Here is a 24,657-nt window from a genome sequence, read left to right on the forward strand (position 1 = left end):
TGTATACATAACTGCATTTGGATACAGCTCCAAGCAAGTGAGGTATTGCCTTGGCTTTTTCCAAGTGCATGTACAATTAATTGATGATATAGAAGCCATTGCTTTGCTAAAGACAATAAGGATGATTTTTATTAGATGGTCTAGTTACTGTAGTCAGAAACTAAACCTAACCCTAACCTAAACCTAACACTAACCCAACCCTAACCCTAACCCTAACGGCTGCCCACAAATTTAAACCTAACGCTCAAACCCTAACCCTAACCCTAAACCTAACCCTAAACCTAAACCTAATCCTAACGGCTGATAGCAAATCTAACCCTAACACTCTAAACCTAAAACCAACCCTATCCCTAACCCTAACATAACACTAACCCTAACACTAACCAGAACCCTAACAGGAACCCAAACACTAACAATAACCATAACCCTAAGCGTAACCCTAAACCTAACCAAACATAAACCCTAACCCTAACTGTAACCCTAACCCTAACAGAACCCTAAGCCTAACCCTACCCCTAACTCTAATGATAACGCTAACCCTAATCCCAAACCTAACCCTAACCCTAACCCTAACCTTAACCCTAAACCTACCCTAACCCTAACTCTAACCCTAACCGTAACCCTAACCGTAACCGTAACCCTAAAACTAACCCTAACCCTAACTGTAATACTAACCCTAACCCAAACCCTAACTCTAACTGTAACCCTAAACCTAACCCTAACCCTAACCCTAACACTAACCCTAACCCTAACATAACCCTAACCCTAACCCTACCCCTAACGCTAAGCCTAAACCTAAACCTAACCCTAACCCTAACCCTAACCGTAACGGAACCCTAATCCTAATCCTAACAAAACCCTAACCCTAACCCTAACCGTAACACTAACCCTAAGCCTATCCCTAACAGAATCCTAACCCAAACCCTAACCCCAACCCAAACCCCAACCCTAACCAAAACCTAACCCTAACCCTAACCATAACCAAAACCGAACCCTAACCCTAACCGTAACCAAAACCGAACCCTAACCCTAACCCTAACGGAACCATAAGCCTAAACCTAACCCAAACCCTAACAAAACCGAACCCTAACCCTAAACCTAAACCTAACCCTAACCCCAAACCTAACCCTAACCCTAACCCTAACCCTAAAGCTAACCCTAACCCTAACCCTAAACCATTACGATAACCCTAACCCTAACCCTAACCCTAATGCTAACCCTAACCTAACCCTAACCCTGAACGTAACCCAACCCTAACCCTAACCCTACGCGTAACCCTAAATTTAACCCTAACCTAACCCTAACCCTAACCCAAAACCTAATCATAACCCTAACCCTAACCTAACCCTAACCCTAAACCTAACCGTAACCCTAGCCCTAACCCTAACCCTAACCCTAACAGAACCCTAATCATAACCCTAACCCTAACCTAACCCTAACATAAATCTATCCCTAACCCTAACCCTAACCCTAACTCTAACCCTAACCTAACCCTATCCCTAACCATAACCTAACCCTAACCCTAATCCTAACCCTAACCCTAAAGCTAACCCTAACCCTAACCTAACCCTAACCCTAACATAACACTAACCCTAACACAAAACCTAACCCTATCCCTAACACTAAACCTAACTCTAACTTTAACCCTAACCTAACCCTAAAATATAACCCTAACCCTAAACCTATCCCTAACCCTACCCAGAATACGAACCCTAACCCTAACCCTAACCCTAACCTAACCATAACCCTAACCCTAACCTAACCCTAACCCTGAACATAACCCAACCCTAACCCTAACCCTAACCGTAACCCTAACTTTAACCCTAACCCCTAACCCTAACCCTAACCTAACCCTAACCCTAACCCTAACCCTAACCTTAACCCTAACCCTAACCTAACCCTAACCCTGAACATAACCCAACCCTAACCCTAACCCTAACCGTAACCAAAACCGAACCCTAACCCTAACCGTAACTAAAACCGAACCCTAACCCTAACCCTACCCCTAACCCTAACCCTAACGGAACCATAAGCCTAAACCTAACGCAAACCCTAACAAAACCTTCACCCTAACGCTAAACCTAAACCTAACCCTAACCCCAAACCTAGCCCTAAGCCTAACCCTAACCCTAACCCTAACCCCAAACCTAGCCCTAACCCTAACCCTAAACCTAACCTTAACCCTAACCCTAACCCTAACCCTAAACCATTACGATAACCCTAACCCTAACCCTAACCCTAACCTAACCATAACCCTGAACATAACCCAACCCTAACCCTAACCCTACCCGTAACCCTAACTTTAACCCTAACCTAACCCAAACCCTAAACCAAACCCTAAACCTAACCCTAACCCTAACCCTAACCTAACCCTAACCCTAACGCTAACCCTAACCGTAACCCTAGCCCTAACCCTAACCCTAACCCTAACCCTAACCCTAACCCTAACAGAACCCTAATCATAACCCTAACCCGACCCTAACACTAACACTAACCCTTAAGATAACCCTAACCCTAACCCTAAAACCTAACCCTAACCCTGAACAAAACCTAACCCTAACCCTAACCCTAACTTTAACCCTAACCTAACCCTAACCCAAACCCTAAACCTAACTCTGACCCTAACCCTAACCTTAACCTAACCATAACCCTAACCCTAACCTAACCCTAACCCTAGCCCTAACCCTAACCCTAACAGAACCCTAATCATAACCCTAACCCTAACCTAACCATAACCCTGAACATAACCCAACCCTAACCCTAACCCTACCCGTAACCCTAACTTTAACCCTAACCTAACCCAAACCCTAAACCAAACCCTAAACATAACCCTAACCCTAACCCTAACCTAACCCTAACCTAACCCTAACCCAAACCCTAACCCTAACCCTAACCCTAACCCTAACCCTAACCCTAACCTAACCATAACCCTAACCCTAACCTAACCCTAACCTAACCATAACCCTAACCTTAACCCTAACAGAACCCTAATCATAACCCTAACCCTAACCTAACCCTAACATAAATCTATCTCTAACCCTAACCCTAACCCTAACCCTAAAGCTAACCCTAACCCTAACCTAACCCTAACCCTAACCCTAACCCTGCCAGAACCCTAACCCTAACCCTAACATAACACTAACCCTAACACTAAACCTAAACCTATCCCTAACCCTAACCAGAATACGAACCCTAACCCTAACCCGACCCCTAAACCTAACCCTAACCCTAACCCTAACCCTAACCCTAACCCTGAACATAACCCAACCCTAACCCTAACCGTAACCCTAACTTTAACCCTAACCCTAACCCTAACCCTAACCCTAACCCTAACCCTAACCCTGAACATAACCCAACCCTAACCCTAACCGTAACCCTAACTTTAACCCTAACCTAACCCTAACCCTAACCCTAATAACCCTTACCCCTAACCCTAACCCTAACCCTAACCCTAACCCCTAACCCTAACCCTAACCCTAACCCTAACCCTAACGCTAACCCTAACCCTAGCCTAAACCCTCTAACCCTAACCCTAACCCTAGTTCTGGGACCCTAACCCTAACCCTAACCCTAGTTCTGGGACCCTAACCCAACCCTAACCCTAACCCTAACCCTAACCCTAACCCTAACCCTAACCCAATTGCGGATCTAACCCTAACCCTAACCCTAACCCTAATCCTAACCCTAACCCTCTAACCCTAACCCTAACGCTTACCCTACTCCTTACCCTACCCTTATCCTTACCATTACTCTATCCTTTACCCTAACTCTTAACCCTAACCCTAACCCTTACCCCAACCCTTACCCTAAACCTAACCCTTTCCCTAAACCTAAACCTTATCCTTACCCTTAGCCTTACCCTAACACTTACCCTTGCCCTAACCCTTACCCGTACCCTAATGTGAACCCGAACCCTAACCCTAATACTCCTTACCCTAACCCTAACCAGAACCCCAACCCCTAACCCCTAACCCCTAACCCCTAACCCTTACCCTAACCCTCTAAACCTACCCCTAACCTATCCCTAACCCTAACCCTCTAAGCCTAACCCTAACCCTCTAAGCCTAACAATAACCCCCAACCCCAACCCTCACCCGAAACCCTAACTGTAGCCCCAGCCCTAGCCCCTAACCCTAGTTCCCGAGAACTACATCTCCCGGTATGCTCTGGGCATTCAACATGGCCTCCCGGAAGTCCCGAATCCGAAAACTACATTTCCCGGCATACTCTGGGTACGCAACATGGCCTCCCGGAAGTCCGGAGTCCCGAGAACTACATCTCCCGGCTAACCGGGAAGGGTAAGGGTACTAACCCTTACCCGTACCCTAATCTGAACCCAAACCCTAACCCTAATACTCTCACCCTAACCCTTACTCTAACCCTAACCACAACCCCAACCCCTAACCCCTAACCCTCACCCTAACCCTCTAAACCTACCCCTAACCTATCCCTAACCCTAACCCTCTAAGCCTAACCCTAACCCTCTAAGCCTAACAATAACCCCCAACCCCAACCCTCACCCGAAACCCTAACTCTAGCCCCAGCCCTAGCCCCTAACCCTAGTTCCCGAGAACTACATCTCCCGGTATGCTCTGGGCATTCAACATGGCCTCCCGGAAGTCTGGAGTCCCGAGAACTACATCTCCCGGCATGCTCTGGGCACACAACATGGCCTCCCAGTGCCGGAAAACTACACCTACCAGCATTCCCCGCACAGCCAGCATGGCCAATCACAGGCCGAGTGCTCGAGAACTGCATTTACCAGCACTCACTGGAACCCTCACCGCCCTTACAAAAAAAGCCTCAAGCCCTAACATCCAAAAAACCTCGAAACCCCTACAGACCTAACCCAAACTATTTACCACACTAAACCCCTGAAGACCTATGCCTAAAACCCCCAACCCAAAATCTTAGGATGCTCAAAACCCAAACCCAACCCAAAACGTTAGGAATGCTCAAAGCCCTAGCCCAAAAACTTAGGGCGCTCCAAACCCTAACCCCAAAACATTAAGACGCAAAAAACCCTAACCCAAAAACTTAGGGTAATACACCATAAATGTTTGCTCATTGTCTTTTGTATTATAAAAACAAGGAGTTCTGTTTGAGGAGCGGGAGTTGCGAAAGCTCCCTGCTGAAGTAAGGAGCTGCATAATGCTTGCCTAGACATTATGAAAATTCTTTTGCTTAACGTAACAAAAAATAGACCCCCCAACCCATTCTCCTTCTGCATCTCAGTTGCCTCTTTTGTTCAAAGACACTGTTGCAAAGCTCATGTAACCATCTCCTGATAAGTTGCTAAAGTAGTGTATCGACATACATGCCTTCCTGTCTAACGCTGGGCCAACATGACCAAATAATAAAAGAAGTTGAACCACAACGCCGAGGAAGACTTCGGCCTTCATCTTCACGACCACCAGAGGGACAGAGACGACCCCCTAGCAACAGTGCGTGCAGTCGCAGAATATACCAGGATGTGCTGCGTAATCCTGGAATTAGCAAAATATAGATAAAAAGGGACCCTGGCGGGGGTGAGGTGCGTGCCGTTGGCGGAACTGAGACTCCCCGGCCGCCCAGTGCTGTTTTGCTTGATGTTTGCTCACTCAATAAATTCCTTTCTATGATTAATACAATGCTCTCTGAAAATTAATTAAGGGGGCAACTTATAATACTTTGGACGCTCAAAACTCAAACCCAAAAACTTTGGACGCTCAAAACCCTATCCCGAAAACACTAGGACGCTCCAAACCCTATCCCAAAAACATTAGGACGCTCCAAGCCCTAACCCAAAAACATTAGGGCGCTCAAAGCCCTAACCCAAAAACATTAGGACGCTCAAAACCCAAACCCAATAACTTTGGATGTGCAAAACCCAAACCAAAAACATTATGACGCTCCAAACCCTATCCGGAAAACATTAGGAAGCTCAAAGACCTATCCCAAAAACTTAGGATGCTCCAAACCCTATCCTGGAAACATTAAGATGCTCAAAACCCTATCCTGAAAATTTAGGATGCTCCAAACCCTATCCTGGAAACATTAAGATGCTCCAAACCCTATCCCAAAAACTTAGGACACTCCAAACCCTAACCCAAAAACATTAGGATGCTCAAAGCCCTAACCCAAAAACATTAGGAGGCTCAAAACCCAATCCTGGAAACAATAAGTTGCTCAAAACCCTATCCTGGAAACATTAAGATGCTCAAAACCCTATGCCGAAAACTTAGGACGCTCCAAACCCTAACCCGAAAACATTAGGACGCTCAAAACCCTATCCTGGAAACATAAAGATGCTCAAAACCCTTTCCCGAAAACTTAGGATGCTCAATACCCAAACCCAAAACATTAAGATGCTCAAAACACTAACCCAACTACTTAGGATGCTTAAAAGCCTATTCCAAAAAATTAGGGCACACAAAAGCCTAACCCCAAAAATTAAGATGCTCAAAATCCAAACCCCCAAAATTAGGATACTCAAAACCCTGGACCTGGAGAACCTAACCTGAAAAAAAAAAAAAAAAAAAAAAAAAAAAAAAAAAAAAAGATCTTAAAACCCTAACCGTAAATAACTGACCAAAAATAAAACCTTAAGACTCTAACCCTAAAAAACATATCAACACTACAACCCAAAAAACTCTAATACCCTAACACGCTAACCCTGAAACCCTTAAAACCCTAACCCCCAAATCCTTAAAACCCTAACCGTTAAAACTCCAACCCTAAAAACCTTAAAATCCTAAACATAAACCCTGAAACCCCTTACCCTGAAACCCAACCCTAGTGCCCAATCCCTGAAACCTTAAAACCCTGAATCAATCTGTAGCAAATAGCATAGGCTGAGTCGAGGATCTCAGTACAGTAGCATTATTATTCGAGATTACAATGGCGGGTGTCCCACAAGCAGGAGGGTGCCTACTAATTCCATACACAGTTTATACACTTTTTTTTTCTGCCGAGGACCGGGACCCTCCCCTGTTTCCCCTTTAACTGTGCTATTCAAGGTTCATAATCTAGCTGGTGCTTCACAGAAAATACACAGCTGCTGGCCTGTTACAAGTCACATTTCTTTTGAGGTTTTTACTCTTTGAGGTGGTAGTTTCTTACGCCGTGATTTCCACCTAATTGCTGTAAGGATTCTGGTTGTCTGCGTTTTACAAGGTTGTCTGTTATAATAAATAAAAGTCCCAAATAGGATTACAATCAAAGTTTACAATTCACTGAATGAATAGAGGTAAGCAAACAGTGCTGGGTACGCTGGGAGTCTCTGCTCCACCAAGACGCGCACCAGTTATACACCAGTTACCTCCCTTAAGGGATATAGAGAAGCCCTCTCAGATACATCCGTCCTACTTCTCCTGCATGCGGCCGGAGGTCGGTCTAATTCTGGTGCTGTTGGTGGTGGAAGCTGGGGCAACGGTGGTACTGGTGGCGATACCACAGCCACCGGAGGGGGAGCCGCCGGGAGTGGATTGTTAGGATATGGAGGTGGTAGCTTATCCAACGGCTCACGTTTATCTTCTTTTTCTTTTTCATGTTCTTCTTGTTCTTCAAATTTCTTACCTGCTTTTAGTGTAAATATTGAGGCTGGAAAAGGACGTGAAGTCCTCCTGATCCATAATCCTGCATAATCACTTTCTTCCTGGCTAAAAGGTTCCTTTGAATTAACATGGATATTTAAGGCCTGGCAAATCCAGTCTTTGAAGGATCCAAAAACAGGCCAAAAGACATGTAGTCTTAAAGGCTCCTTTGGCCATTCTGTCACACAATACTGGACCATTTTTAATTTACTTTTTCCTTTTCTGGGGTCCCTATCATTCCAATTTCGAATCGTTATTCCTAATGGACTTTCTGGTGGTATGACTGGTAATTTGCTCCCTTTCTTCCGGTCTCTGGTCTTCGATTTTGTCTGACCCATCTAGGAATTTTACTCTGGCAATTCCCACAGCCCTTGGTTACCTTAGTAAGAGTGTCTTGCAGGGGGTCGAGGACCTATCACACACCCACAAATCCTACAGGAATCCCTTCGGTCCTTCACCGGCCAAGTCCCTCACGGGAGATTGGAACCGCGGTTAGAAGACCTCCACAATCGCTTCGGAACTAAGTTCCATCTCAGTCACACTCTTACACACACAGGCAACCGAACCCCACCCAACCGAACGGTATACGCTTTAAATGCTTACGACTCCGTCATCTTCGTTCGGATCTTCACACACACAATTATGGGCAAAATATAGTGCTGCAGCTGGCAAGGGAGCTGAAAAAAAGAATCAGAAACTTTGCTTACCTTTATTCAGGTTCAAGATGCCATTAGTTCCGACCTGACTCAAACAGCAGCCACCAAATGGTGGGGGTGCCTCTCCTAGATCAAACCAGAAATCAGGAACCAAAGCCCTCCCGGACGAGCGCCCGCTTGTAATAAATGACTGGGTCCCAAATAGGATTGCAATTGAAATTTACAATTTATTAAATGAATAGAAGTAAGCAAGCAGCGCTGGGTGCGCCAGGAGTCTCTGCTCCACCAAGACGCACACAAGTTACATTAGGCGGCTGGTTTTTATGCTGCTAGGCTAATACATATTCATTACTACTTCTACAAAAGGCAGGGTTATTCTAATTAGTTCCCAGAATCCAAACCCTCCCACTGGTGCAGGCGTTATCAGTCTCTGGTATCAGTCCCCTCTGGGGGCCGCTCGTACTGAAGGCTCGTAGTCTTCCTCCCAGGCTTTTCTCTTGTCCATCTCCTTTGTCCATCTTGGCTTGATGGCACTTGCATAGTGTCCCATGCAACAGTTGTAATAGTTAGCAGTTATTCTGAAACCCCTTTGTTCTCTTATCCTCTATTGACCGGAATTGCTGGACCATTCCTTTGCAAGATTCAAGAACTATATATATTAACCACTCTGGTTTTCTTAGACTTTTCATCATATCATGCGGCCCTAGCATTGTTCCATATTGACACGAATCAGATGAACTCATTTCACACTGTTAAGCTGTCTTATCACTGCAAGCATATCTCAATACCACCTTCCTTCCCTCTACAGGATGTAACTGCGCAAAAACAACATTTTTATTCCCACAACCTTGATCCCCTTACCCTGAAATCCTTATTCCCCTTAAACCTAACAACTCTAACCACAACCCTAACCCTTATTATCAACCCCCTAACGCTAATGACACTGACCTTAATCCAAACCCCAAACTGCCCCTAACCCCAGACAACCAACAACGAAACACACACACACAAAGATGGAAACTACAAAAAAGGCAAAACCCACGATACAGGCCCCAAATCACAAATACGCAACCAAAATGCTACAGAAAAGCCCCAGATGCAGGCCCCAAATGCTACTGCTAGGCCTCAAAAGCTCAAGATGCATCCCAAAGCAAAAATGCAGACCCCAAACGTTACAGAAAAGCCCCCAAACCCAGGCTGCACAAGTCTACAAGCAGGCCCCAAACTGCCAACAGAAGCAGGCACCAACCACACCCAGATGCAGACCCCAACTGCCCACAAGCAGCTCCTACCCCACCACCCCCTCCCAAGAACTGGACTCCACCCAGACACTGGCCCAAGACCCGGGCCCACCCCCCGCCATCCCCCCTACCCTCCCCCCCGACACAGGTGTACAAGCAGCTCACAACCCGCCCCTTCAGAGACCGGTCACACTCCCCCCCCCCTCCCCAAGACATGGGATGCGGAGGTGTACAACCAACTCCCAACTCCCTCCCCCTCAAAGGGAGGCCCCAAAGACCCCCAAATGGAGGCTCCTAGAGTGAACAAGCACCTCCCAACTCCCCCAGGCACAGGCCCACCCCCCCTCCCCTAAACACAGGCCACAGAGGTGTATAAACAGCCCAGACCCCCCTCCAAGACCATGGCCCCTATAGTGTACAAGCAGCTCCCAACCACCCACAGATGCAGGCCCCAACCCTTTTCAAAAGGGAGGCACCTAGAATGCATGAGCAACTCCCAACCCCCCTCAAATAAAGACCCCAAAAGTGTACAAGTAGCTCCCCCCCAGAGACAGGACCCAAAGGTGTACAACCAGTTCCCAACACCCCTGAGACACAGGCCCCAACCCCCTCCCCAGACACAGGGACCCAAATTCTACAAGCAGCTCCCAACCCCTGCCAGGCAGGCCCCCTACCCTATACAAGCAGCTCCCAACCCTACCCCCCCCCCCGAGGGAGGCCCCCAAGCCCCCCACAAACACAGGCCCCTACAGTGTACAGGCAGCTCCCAGCCACCCCCAGATGCTGGCCCCAAAGTTGTACAAACAGCTCCCAGCCACCCTGCAGAAACAGATTCCTACATTGTACAAGCAGTTCCCAGCCCGCTAGACACAGGCCCTGACCCCCCACACATGCAGGCCCCAAAGGTGTACAAGCAGCTCCCACCCCTCCCCCAGACGCAGGTCCCAAGCCCCCCCCCCCCCCAAACACAGGCCCCTACAACCAGCACCTAATCCTAAAATTTAATTATTAAATTAAAGCCAGGAGAGAAACCCTTTAAGGTTAAGTAATATCCTTTGAGGATAGAAGATAGGAAAGGAATTAAAGAGATAATTGATCAATTTTTACAGTATGGATTATTGATTGAATGCGAATCAGAATCCAATGCACCCATATTGCCAATTAAAAAGGCAGATGAAAAAGCTATAGGCTAGTTCAGGATTTGAGGGCCATAAATAAAATCACTGAGGATATACATCCAGTAGTGGCAAACCCTTATACTTTGCTGACTAAATTAAAGAATAGTCAAGTCTGGTTTACCGTACTGGATTTAAAAGATGCCTTCTTCTGCCTAGGCTTAGCCACAGAAAGCCAAAACCTATTCGCCTTTGAATGGGAAAATCCCGATTCAGGCAGAAAGACGCAGCTTACGTGGACATTACTACCTCAAGGATTCAAGAATAGCCCCACTATTTTTGGAAACCAATTAGCAAGGGAACTCGAAACATGGATACCTCCGGACACTGAAGGTGCTTTGTTACAATATGTAGATGATCTCTTAATAGCTACCGAGACTAAAGGGAGTTGTATTCAATGGACTATAAGTCGTCTTAATTTTCTGGGTTTAAATGGATATCAAGTCTCTTGACAGAAAGTCCAGCTGGCTCAACAAAGTGTGACCTATCTGGGATTTGACATTTCGGAAGGACAACGAGAACTAGGAACTGAACATCAGGAAGTCATTTGCCGGACTCCAGAACCTCAAATAGTAAAGGAGCTACAAAGCTTTTTAGGAATGACAGGTTGGTGTCGCCTTTGGATTTATAATTATGGACTATTGGTAAAGCCTCTATGTGAATTGATAAAGATTAACCAGTCAAAGTTAGTCTGGACTGGAGAAGCACAAAAAGTCTTTAAACAACTTAAACAAGAATTGATGATTTTGAAATATCAAGCAATATTGGTAGAACAGGATGACGTGGAAATTGTGATAATTCATATTGTGAATCTAGCCTCTTTTCTTAGTGATGCTCCGGCACAAGCTGTGATTCACGATTGTTTAGAAACTCTAGAGACTGTGTATTCCAGCCGACCAGACCTTAAGGAGGAGCCCATGGAAGATGCGGAAGAAACTTGGTTCACGGATGGGAGCAGTTTTGTTACGCAAAGACAACGTAAAGCTGGATATGCTATAACAACTACTCAGCAGGTAATTGAGTCTAAGCCTTTACCCCCTGGAACATCAGCTCAAAAGGCGGAGATAGTTGCTCTCACGAGAGCATTGGAACTGGCAGCGGGAAAAAGGGTAAATATTTGGACAGATTCTAAATATACATTCGGCGTGGTACATGCTCATGGAGCAATTTGGAAAGAACATGGATTGCTGACCGCTCAGTGAAAACACAAAGTATGCTGAAGAAATTTTAAAATTGTTAGAGGCTGTAAAACAACCAGAAAAGGTAGCTATCATGCATTGTCAGGGACACCAAAAGGGGAACAGCGATTTTGAAATTGGAAAATCGATTGGCAGAGGCTAAGCAGGCAGCTGAAATAACTGAGGTGAAGGCATTGTCTTTGATACCAGACGGTAAAATCCAAACTATATCAAATTATACAAAAGAAGACTTAAAATTAATTGAAGATTTGAAAGGTAAAATGAAACCAGATGGATGAGTATATTTAAAAGATAACCACATAGTAATACCCTCTAGTTTGACATGGCCCATAGTTCTTACAGAACACAATAAAACGCATTGGGGAGCTGGCACACTGCATAAGAGCCCGAGTCAGACATTAGTGGGACGATATGATAAAACAAGTAACTCAACAATGTAGCATTTGCTTACACAATAACCCCAATACCAAGGATAGAATAAAATTTGGAATAATCGGTAAAGGAAATTATTCGGGGCAACAGTGGCAAATTGATTTTTCAGAACTCCCTAGAAAAGGGGGGTATCATTATTTACTGGTTCTGACTGACACGTTTTCAGGAAGGCCTGAAGCCTTTCCCTGTCGAACAAACAAAGCAAGAGAAGTGGTTAAAGTCTTGTTAAATGAAATAATACCATGCTTTGGGATTCTAGTAGCAATGTCTTCTGATAGAGTTTCACATTTTTGTGCACAAGTGGTAGAACAGATAAGTAAGATTCTAAAGATAGATTGGCAACTGCATACTCCTTATAGACCACAGGCAAGTGGACAGGTAGAAAAAAGGAACCATTTAATTAAACAATAAATAGCTAAAATTGGATAAGAAGCTAATTTGTCATGGCCTCAATCCCTCCCTTTAGCATTACTTGGAATTAGAGTCAAACCTAGAATAAAAGGGAATGTGAGTCCCTTCAAAATCTTATATGGAAGGCCGTAGCAATTTCTATTTAGTGGAGAGGACCTAATGCAGTTAGGATCAGAATATTTATATGCTTATATAACTGAACTTCAGAAACAATTAAATAAAGTACATACATTTGTTTTAGGGACCAGGGCTAGAGGGTTGGATCAACCGATCCACCCCTTTAAGCTCGGGGATTATATATATATAAAGACTTTTTCAGGACAACCCGTGCAGGAAAAATGGAAGGAAAGTGGATGGGACCATACCAAGTATTACTGACAACACACACCGCCATTAAGATTAAGAAGCAAGCAGCTTGGATCCACAATTCAAGGGTGAAGAAGGTCCCGGCGAGGATATAGACCACCACTCCAATTGGACCAACAAAATTACGGTTTTCCAGATCCTAATGATTGCAGGGGTGCGGTTCTCGGATTCGGGGTGGGCAACTTGGGATGAGAACTTACACCTGACCTTAATACAAACAATTTCTCAAGTAACTAATAAGACGAACTGTTGGGTATGCACCCATCTGCCACAGCATGGGAATAAGGGTGTATCGTTAATCGGGATTCCCTTGCCTGCAAACTTATCTTGGACTAATTTGTGGGAAAACACATCTTGGGGTCGAAAATATTAAGAAGTTTTGGAACTAGAAGTGAGTAGCTTCATGCCGTTAGAATCCTATTATGTATGTGTACAAAGGTGTAACCCGCCTAAGGGTATAGGAAAACAGCATTGTATAAATACGGATACTACTTATGTGGGAAATCAGACATCTTGTAATTGAACAATTGATATTAGTACGACTAGCGGCTGGGCAAATTCAACCAGCTGGACGGTTCCAAAAGGAAAAGGGTGGTATTGGCTATGCAATGATACAGCCCGTAAGGTCTTGCCTGAGAATTGGAAGGGAACTTGCACTCTTGGAGCGGTAGTCCCCAATATGACAGTACATGATGTAGTGCCTCGAGGTTACTTGAGAAATCATATCTGGAGAATCAGATGAAAAATTAACAATACATTGGTAGAGAGACACACCCCTTTTCATAGTTTTGTGTGATGGTTTGTCACATGGTTAGGAGTGAGTGAATTGGAAAAGGCAATAGTTAATATTTCTGCAATTATAGAGAAGTTAGAAAACAAAATTCTGGATGCTATGAAGGCTCAACAAAAAGAGATATCTAGTTTATCACAGGTAGTATTACAAAAGCAGATGACCCTAGACTTGTTACTGGCCACTCAAGGGGGAGTCTGTACAGTAATAAACACAAGCTGTTGTATGTATGTAGATCAGAGTGGAAGGATCTCTACCGACCTGGAAGAAATATGGAAGCAGACAAGGATCCTACATGAGATCAGTAAAGATGATCTTTCATGGAGTTTTAGTGAAATATGGAATAAGTTAACCTCCTGGTTGCCCAATTTCCAATGGTTGAAACAAGTATTCATTGCTCTAATCGTATTAGTAGTGTTAGGAATATTTGTGTGCATGTTGTTTAGATGCCTGCTTTGTTGTGTTACTGTAAATAATGAAAGTATCTGATGCAAAAGAATTTGCATGGGAAAAGAAAAGGGGGGATTGATTAAGGAGGTATTGGGGAGGCATTGGGGAGGCAAGGACAATCCCCAGACATGGACTGTATATCTCAAAACAAGACACTGAAACTCATGATAAGGAAGCGGCAGGCGGACAGAGAAACAAACGTAAGGACTATAAATCTCAAAACTGGACATTGGAATTCATTATAAAGATACAACAAACGGAAGAATTGGCAACAACCAGCTCTCGCAATTAAGAAACATGCCAATTCAGCAGATTCTTGACCAAAGGTGAAAAGTACACTGTGAGGAAGACTCGGGGTCTTCCTCCCAGAGACCCCTGCCCACGTCCCAAAGACCCCTGCCCACAATTCTTGGAAGGCTCTACGCAGGCGCAAGGTGCCAAAAGGCTAATTAGCATAAGAAGCGAGGGAAGGCGGGGATAGGTAATGCATATGTATAGGTGCTTGTAGAATATTGATAGATTGATTGTATAAATTCAAGACTGCTTTCCGCTTTAGGTATTCACGATAGGTGGAGAGATCCCCCGTGCATCCAGCGCTGCAATAAAGAATATACCACTTAAAGGAATTTCGGCTTCGATCTTTGAATCACAACCCCCCTCAAATACAGCCCCCAAAAGTGTACAAGTAGCTCCCCCCCTGAGACAGGACCCAAAGGTGTACAACCAGTTCCCAACACCCCTGAGACACAGGCCCCAACCGCCCCCCCAGACACAGCGACCCAAATTCTACAAGCAGCTCCCAACCCCTGCCAGGCAGGCCCCCTACCCTATACAAGCAGCTCCCAACCCTGCCCCCCTGCCCCGAGGGAGGCCCCCAAGCCCCCCACAAACACAGGCCCCTACAGTGTACAGGCAGCTCCCAGCCACCCCCAGATGCTGGCCCCAAAGTTGTACAAACAGCTCCCAGCCACCCTGCAGAAACAGATTCCTACATTGTACAAGCAGCTCCCACCCCTCCCCCAGACGCAGGTCCCAAGCCCCCCCCCCCCCCCCAAACACAGGCCCCTACAACCAGCACCCAACCCCCTACCCCCGATGCCAGGCCCAAAGGTGTAGAAGCAGCTCCAAACCTCCTCCCTCAACCCAGGCTCCAACAGTGTACAAGCAGCTCCCAACCAACCCTCCCCTTCCCCCCCGCCCCCCGACACAGGCTCCAAAGGAATACAAAGAGCTCCCACCCCTCCCCCAGATGCTGGTCTCAACCCCCCCCCGCCCCCAGAAGCAGGCCCCAAAGGTGTAGAGTCAGCTCCCAACCCCCTCAATGCCGGCCCCAAGGGTCTACAAGCAGCTCCCCCCTTGCCCCCAGATACCGGCCCCCAGACACAGACCCCAAAAGCCTAATCACAGGCCCTGAACTGTAGAGGCAGGCTCCAAAACCCAGGACAAAGCCCCAGTGGTTCGAGACAGGGCCCAAATCCCAGACACAGGCCCCAAACGCTAAACATATGCCAAAAAAAGTATTAGTGCTGGTGCCAAATGTTACAGACAGGCCCAAAAGCCCGAGATGCTCAAGGCTGAGACGTAACTTGGCTTTCTGAATTACTGGAAAGCAGCTTTCATTCTCAGATAATTGTGTGCAGGCTAGATAGGATGGGGCTTCAGGCACCTCTTCACCTGAGGAAACACACTGCCATCAGGCACCGCTGTGCCAGACAAGCTTGTTCTGCTAGAACACCCTACTCAGATGCACTGTGGCATTCAAGTGAACTGCTTTCATGCAAATATAACGACTGATGTTACAACCCACCTTGCCTGTGGCACCTGATGAACAGAAGAGTAAGCCACCGCAGCGCTTCAAAACCATCCCTGCACGTGCCGCTCCTTGTCGCTCTCTGGCCTTATCTCATATCCTTATCCACTTCTGTGGAGAGCCTGCCACGGCACCTGCAAAGCAAGATGGACACCTTTCATAGTCACCTTGTGCTACTTGGTCGTTCTGCTCCAACCCAGCTCATGACCAGCCCCTCTTCTTACACAGCTCTTCAGAGTGCAGTTTGCTCCTTTGAGCCTGTGCGAGACACCTGTGAAAGAAAAAGAAACGCATAGGCCGATGCAGCATCCAAAGACACAGCACAACTAGGTAAGTTACTCTCATCTGCTCCCTTACCTCTGCCGCTTACCAGCCCCCGAGGCAGATGCTTCAATCTACCCTCTTCAAACAGCTACAACACCTCTAAAAGACAAAGAGGGGATGCTTAGAGGAACAGTGAGACCTACAACACAACAACTGCTACATCTGTTCCTCACTCACCTTGCCAGAGGCAGCTCTGCGTGTGACGTCCCAGGTTGTACACTGCGTTACCTAACCCTTACCGTAACCCTTACCCTAACCCTTCTCACCCTTACCCTTACCCTTACCCTTACTCTTACCCTATCCCTTACCCAATCCCTTACCCTATCCCTTACCCTTAACCTAACCCTAAACCTTACCCTTATCCTAACACTTACCCTTATCGTAAACCTTACCCTTTCTGCTACACTTACCCTTAGCCTAAATCTAAACCTTACACTTACCCTTAGCCTAACCCTCACCCTTACCATTACCCATACCCTTATTCTTACCCTTACTGTAACCCTTACCTTTACACTTACGGTTACCATTAACCTTACCCTTACCCTAACACTTATCCTTAACCTAACCCTTACCCTAAACCTTACCCCAACCCTTACCCTGACCCTTACATTAACCCTAACCCTTACCCTAAATCTTACACTTACTCTTAACCTTAACCTTAGCTGTAATCTAATACTTACCCTTACGTTTCCCTCACCCTAACCCTAAAATTAACCCTAACCATTACCCTAACACTTACCCTTACCCTAACCCTTACTGTAACCCTTACAATGAACCATATCCTTACACATACCCTTACCCTTACTCTTACCCTGACCCTTACCCTTACCATAGCCCATACTCTAACACATACTTCTACCCTTAACCTTACTGTTACCCTTACCCTTACTCTATTTGTTACTCTTACGCTTATCCTTAACATAAAACTTACTCTTAACCTTACCCTTACCATAAGCCATAGAACAACACTTACATGTTCACTTACGTTTCCACTTACCCTGGCAACTACTCGTACAATTAACCTTACCCTTACCCTTACCAAACCATTACCCTTACCCTTAACCTAATCCTCAACCTTACACTTATCCTAGCACTTACCCTTACCGTAATCCTTACCCTTTCTGCTACACTTACTCTTTGCCTAATTCTAAACCTTACCCTACACTCACCCTTACCCTTATCATAATGCTTACATTAACCCTTAACCTAAACCTTACCCCAACCCTTACCCTGACCCTTACATTAACGCTAACCCTTACCCTAAACCTTACACTTACTCTTAACCTTAACTTTACTCTTAACATTAACCTAATACTTACGCATATGTTTTCCTGACTTTAACCCTTAAATTTACCCTAACCATTACCCTAACACTTAACCTTACCCTAACCCTAAAATTACTCGTACAATTACCCTTACCCTTACCCTTAACCTAAGCCGAAACCTTACAGTAAACCTTACCCTTTCTGCTACACTTACCCTTAGCCTAAATCTAAACCTTACACTTACCCCTACTGTAACCCTCACCCTTATCATTACCAATACCCTTACTCTTACCCTTACCCTAACCCTTCTCCTTACACTTACTGTTACCTTTAACATTACCCTTACCCTAACACTTACACTTATCCTTATCCATGCCCTTACCCTTACCCTAATCTTTACCCTTAACCTAACCCTAACCCTAAACCTTATCCCAGCCTTTACCCTGACCCTTACATTAACCGTAACCCTTACCCTAAAGCTTACACTTACTCTTAACCTTACCCTTAACCATTACCCTAACACTTACCCTTACGTTTCCCTCACCCTAAGTCCTAAAATTAACCCTAACCATTACCCTAACACTTACCCTAACCCTTACCCTAACCCTAACCCTAACCCTTACTCTAACCCTAACCCTTAACCTAAATCTTACACTTAATCTTAACTTTAACCTTACACTTAATCTTAACTTTAACCTTACCCTTAAACTAATACATACCCTTACGTTTCCCTCATCATAACCCTAAAATTAACCGTAACCATTACCCTAACACTTATCCTTACCTAACCCTAACCCTAACCCTTACTCTAACTTTAAACCCTGACCCGTAACCTTAGACTTCCCCTTCCCCTTACGCTTACCCTTACCCTAACCCTTACCCTTACACTTACGGTTACCATTAACCTTACCCTTACCCTAACACTTACTCTTACCCTATCCCTTACACTTATACTTATCCATACAACTTACGTTTACCCTAACACTTAACCTTAACCTAACCCTAACCCTAAACCTTACCTGAACCCTTACCCTGACCCTTACATTAACCCTTACCCTAAAACTTACACTTAACCTTAACCTTACCCTTAACCTTAACCTAATACTTACCCTTACTTTTCCCTCAGCCTAATCCTAAAATTAACCCTAACCATTACCCCTACACTTACCCTTACCCTAACCCTTACCCTTACCATAACCCATACTCTAACACATACTTCTACCCGTACCCGTACCCTTACGGTAACCCTTACCCTTACCGTAACCCTTACCCTTACCCTACCCTTACCCTTACGCTTACCCTATCCCTTACCCTTACCCTAACCCTAAACCTTACCCTTATCCTAACACTTACCCTTACCGGAAACCTTACCCTTTCTGCTACCATTACCCATACCCTTATTCTTACCCTAACACTTACCTTTACACTTACGGTTACCATTAACCTTACACTTACCCTAACACTTATCCTGAACCTAACCCTTACCCTAAACCTTACCCCAACCCTTACCCTGACCCTTACATTAACCCTAACCCTTACCCTAAACCTTACACTTACTCTTAACATTAACCTTACCCTTAACCTTAAGCTAATATTTAACCTTACGTTTTTCTCACCCTAACCCTATAATTAACCATAACCATTACGCTAACACTTAACCTTACCCTTAACATAAGCCATACAACAACACTTAAATGTACATTTACGCCTAAACTTACCCTAACAATTACTCGTACAATTAAAATATTAATTAATTAAATTAAAAAAAAATAATTTAAAATTAATTGAATTAAAAAATTAAAATACTCTTATCCTTATACCTTATCCTTAACCCTCACCCTTATCATTACCAATACCCTTACTCTCACACTTATTCTTATACATACAACTTACCCTTTTCCTAACACTTAACCCTAACCTAACTCTAACCCTAAACCTTACCTGAACCCTTTCCAGGACGCTTACATTAACCCTTACCCTTAACCTAAACCTTACACTTGCTCTTAACCTTAACCTAATACTTACCTTTTCGTTTTCCTCACACTAACCCTAAAATTAACCCTAACCATTACCCTAACAGTTACCCCTAATATAACCCTTACTCTAACACTTACAGTGACCCGTACACTTACACATACCCTTACACTTACTCTTACCCTAACCCTTACCCTTACCATAACCCCTACTCTAACACATACTTCTACCCGTACCCTTACCCTTACTGTTACCCTAACCCTTACCCTTACCTTACCCTATCCCTATCCCTTACCCTATCCCTTACCCTATCCCTTACCCTTAACCTAAACCTAAACCTTACCCTTATCCTAACACTTACCCTTACCGTAAACCTTACCCTTTCTGCTACACTTACCCTTAGCCTAAATCTAAACCTTACACTTACCCTTAGCCTAACCCTCACCCTTACCATTACCCATACCCTTATTCTTACCCTTACCCTAACCCTTACCTTTACACTTACGGTTACCATTAACCTTACCCTTACCCTAACACTTACCCTTAACCTAACCCTTACCCTAAACCTTACCCCAACCCTTACCCTGACCCTTAAATTAACCCTAACCCTTACCCTAAACCTTACACTTACTCTTAACCTTAACCTTAGCTGTATTTAATACTTACCCTTATGTTTCCCTCACCCTAACCCTAAAATTAACCCTAAACATTACCCTAACACTTGACCTTACCCTAACCCTAAAATTACTCGTACAATTACCCTTACCCTTACCCTTAACCTAAGCCGAAACCTTACAGTAAACCTTACCCTTTCTGCTACACTTACCCTTAGCCGAAATCTAAACCTTGCATTTACCCCTACTGTAACCCTCACCCTTATCATTACCAATACTCTTACCCTTACCCTTACCCTAACCCTTCTCCTTACACTTACTGTTACCTTTAACATTACCCTTACCCTAACACTTACACTTATCCTTATCCATGCCCTTACCCTTGCCCTAATCTTTACCCTTAACCTAACCCTAACCCTAAACCTTACCCCAACCCTTACCCTGACCCTTACATTAACCCTAACCCTTACCCTAAAACTTACACTTACTCTTAACCTTGCCCTTAACCATTACACTAACACTTACCCTTACGTTTCCCTCACCCTAACCCTAAAATTAACCCTAACCATTACCCCAACACTTACCCTTACCCTAACCCTAACCGTAACTCTAACCCTTACTCTAACCCTTACCCTGACCCGTACCCTTACACTTACCCTTACCCTAACCCTTACCCTTACCATAACCCATACCCTAACACGTACTTGTAGCCTTAACCTTACCGTTCCCCTTACCCTTACCTTTACTGTCTCCGTTACCCTTACACTTACACTTAACATAAACCTTAACCTTAACCTAAACCTTATCATAAGCCATACAGCAACACTTACATGTACACTTACGCTTGCACTTACCCTAGCAATTACTCGTACAATTACTCTTAACCTTACTATTAAGCTAACCCTAAACCTTACCCTTATCCTAACACTTACCCTTATCCTAAACCTTACCCTTTCTGCTACACTTACCCTTTGCCTAATTCTAAACCTTACCCTAACCCTCACCCTTACCTAAATCTAACCATTACCCTAACCTTCACTCTTACCCTTACCATTATACTTACTTTTACCCTTAACCTAAACCTTACCCCAACCGTTACCCTGACCCTTACATTAACCCTTACCCTAACCCTAACCCTTACTCTAACCCTAACCCTTAACCTAAACCTTACACTTAATCTTAACTTTAACCTTACCCTTAAACTAATACATACCCTTACGTTTCCCTCACCATAACTCTAAAATTAACCGTAACCATTACCCTAACACTTATCCTTACCGAACCCTAACCCTAACCCTTACTCTAACTTTTACCCTGACCCGGACCCTTAGACTTCCCCTTCCCCTTCCCCTTACTCTTCCCCTTACCCTAACCCTTACCCTTACACTTACGGTTACCATTAACCTTACCCTTACCCTAACACTTACCCTTACCCTATCCCTTACACTTATCCTTATCCATACTACTTACGCTTACCCTAACACTTAACCTTAACCTAACCCTAACCCTAAACCTTACCTGAACCCTTACTCTGACCCTTACATTAACCCTTACCCTAAAACTTACACTTAACCTTAACCTTACCCTTAACCTTAACCTAATACTTACCCTTACTTTTCCCTCACCCTAACCCTAAAATTAACCCTAACCATTACCCCAACACTTACCCTTACCCTAACCCTTACCTTTACCATAACCCATACTCTAACACATACTTCTACCCGTACCCGTACCCTTACCATAACCCTTACCCTTACCCTTACCCTTACCCTTACCCTTACCCTTACCCTTACCCTTACCCTTACCCAATCCCATACCCTTAACCTAACCCTAAACCTTACCCTTATCCTAACACTTACCCTTACTGTAAGCCTTACCCTTTCTGCTACACTTACCCTTAGCCTAAATCTAAACCTTACACTTACCCTTAACCTAACCCTCACCCTTACCATTACCCATACCCTTATTCTTACCCTTACCGTAACCCTTACCTTTACACTTACGGTTACCATTAACCTTACCCTTACCCTAACACTTATCCTGAACCTAACCCTTACCCTAAACCTTACCCCAACCCTTACCCTGACCCTTACATTATCCCTAACCCTTACCCTAAACCTTACACTTACTCTTAACCTTAACCTTACCCTTAACATTCACCTAATACTTACGCATACATTTTCCTGACTTTAACCCTAAAACTAACCCTAACCATTACCCTAACACTTAACCTTACCCTAACCCTAACCCTTACTCTTACCATTACCCTGACCCTTACCCTTACACTTACCCTAATTCTTACCCATACCATAACCCATACCCTAACACATATTTGTACCCTTAACCTTACCGTTACCCTTAACCTTACCCTTACCCTTACTCTATCCCTTACCCTTACGCTTACCGTTAACATAAACCTTACCCTTGACCTTACCCTTACCATAAGCCATACAACAACACTTACATGTACACTTACGCTTACACTTACCCTAGCAATTACTCGTAAAATTACCCTTAACCTTACCCTTACCAAACCATTACTCTTTTTCTTAACCTAACCATAAACATTAAGGATAAGCTTAAGGGTCACCCTTAAGGTTAACGTTATCCTAACACTTACACTTAAGTTGAGGATAAGGGTTAGAGTAAGGGTAAGTGTTAGGGTAATGGTTAGGCTAATTTTAGGTTTAGGGTGAGGGAAACATAAGGGTAAGTATTAGGTTAAGTTTAAGGATAAGGTTAAGAGTTATGGTAAGGGTTAGGTTTAATGAAAGGGTAAGGGTTTGGGAAACGTTTAGGATAAGGGTAAGAGAAGGGATAATGGTAAGGGTAAGGATGATGTTTAGTGTAAGGGTTAGATTTAGTTAAGGGTAAGGTTTAGTGTAAGTTTAAGAGTAAGGGTAAGTGTAAGGGTATGTGTAAAAGTACGGGTAATTGTAAGGGTTAGAGTAAGGGTTAGGGTAAGGGTAAGAGTAAGGGTAATGGTTAGGGTTAATTTTAGGGTTAGGGTGAGGGAAACGTAAGAGTAAGTATTAGGTTACAGCTAAGGTTAAGGTTAAGAGTAAGTGTAAGGTTTAGTGTAAGGATTAGGGTTAATGTAAGGGTCAGGGTAAGGGTTGGGGTAAGGTTTAGGGTAAGGGTTAGGTTAAGGATAAGTGTTAGGGTAAGAGTAAGGTTAATGGTAACCGTAAGTGTAAAGGTAAGGGTTACAGTAAGGGTAAGAATAAGGGTATGGGTAATGGTAAGGGTGAGGGTTAGGCTAAGGGTAAGTGTAAGGTTTAGATTTAGGCTAAGTGTAGCAGAAAGTGTAAGGTTTACGGTAAGGGTAAGTGTTAGGATAAGGGTAAGGTTTAGGGTTAGGTTAAGGGTAAGGGATAGGGTAAGGGTAAAGGTAACGGTAAGGGTAAGGGTAAGGGTAAGGGTTACCGTAAGGGTACGGGTACGGGTAGAAGTATGTGTTAGAGTATGGGTTATGGTAAGGGTATGGGTTAGGGTAAGGGTAAGTGTTGGGGTAATGGTTAGGGTTAATTTTAGGGTTAGGGTGAGGGAAAAGTAAGGGTAAGTATTAGGTTAAGGTTAAGGGGAAGGTTAAGGTCAAGTGTAATTTTTTGGGTACGGGTTAATGTAAGGGTCAGGGTAAGGGTTCAGGTAAGGTTTAGGGTTAGGGTTAGGTTAAGGTTAAGTGTTAGGGTAAGCGTAAGTAGTATGGATAAGGATAAGTGTAAGGGATAGGGTAAGGGTAAGTGTTAGGGTAAGGGTAAGGTTAATGGTAACCGTAAGTGTAAGGGTAAGGGTTAGGGTAAGGGGAAGAGTAAGGGGAAGGGGAAGGGGAAGTCTAAGGGTCCGGGTCAGGGTAAAAGTTAGAGTAAGGGTTAGGGTTAGGGTTCGGTAAGGATAAGTGTTAGGGTAATGGTTACGGTTAATTTTAGGGTTATGGTGAGGGAAACGTAAGGGTATGTATTAGTTTAAGGGTAAGGTTAAAGTTAAGATTAAGTGTAAGGTTTAGGTTAAGGGTTAGGGTTAGAGTAAGGGTTAGGGTTAGGGTAAGGGTTAATGTAAGGGTCAGGGTAAGGGTTGGGGTAAGGTTTAGGTTAAGGGTAAAAGTAAGTATAATGGTAAGGGTAAGAGTGAAGGTTAGGGTAATGGTTAGATTTAGGTAAGGGTGAGGGTTAGGGTAAGGTTTAGAATTAGGCAAAGGGTAAGTGTAGCAGAAAGGGTAAGGTTTAGGATAAGGGTAAGTGTTAGGATAAGGGTAAGGTTTAGGGTTAGCTTAATAGTAAGGTTAAGAGTAATTGTACGAGTAATTGCTAGGGTAAGTGCAAGCGTAAGTGTACATGTAAGTGTTGCTGTATGGCTTATGATAAGGTTTAGGTTAA

At 44.3% G+C, this 24,657-nt stretch overlaps 1 long non-coding RNA gene across 4 annotated transcripts in view; it reads right to left on the minus strand.

Moving 5' to 3' along the window:
- LOC311441856 overlaps window positions 1–16,644 on the minus strand; it is a 613,063-nt gene extending 596,419 nt beyond the window's left edge. Inside the window, exons 1-4 of one of the 4 annotated variants that reach the window (XR_014696287.1) lie at window positions 16,606–16,620; window positions 16,329–16,527; window positions 16,102–16,238; window positions 8,514–8,753 (exon numbers count right to left, since the gene is read on the minus strand). This is a non-coding gene — a long non-coding RNA (uncharacterized lncRNA). The other 3 variants (XR_014696286.1, XR_014696288.1, XR_014696285.1) reach the window with 3 other exon arrangements.
- Between the last annotated feature and the right edge of the window lie 8,013 nt (window positions 16,645–24,657).

The sequence above is a fragment of the Aythya ferina genome (genome assembly GCF_964211825.1).
Source record: "Aythya ferina genome assembly, chromosome: 10".
Classification (NCBI taxonomy): domain Eukaryota; kingdom Metazoa; phylum Chordata; class Aves; order Anseriformes; family Anatidae; genus Aythya; species Aythya ferina.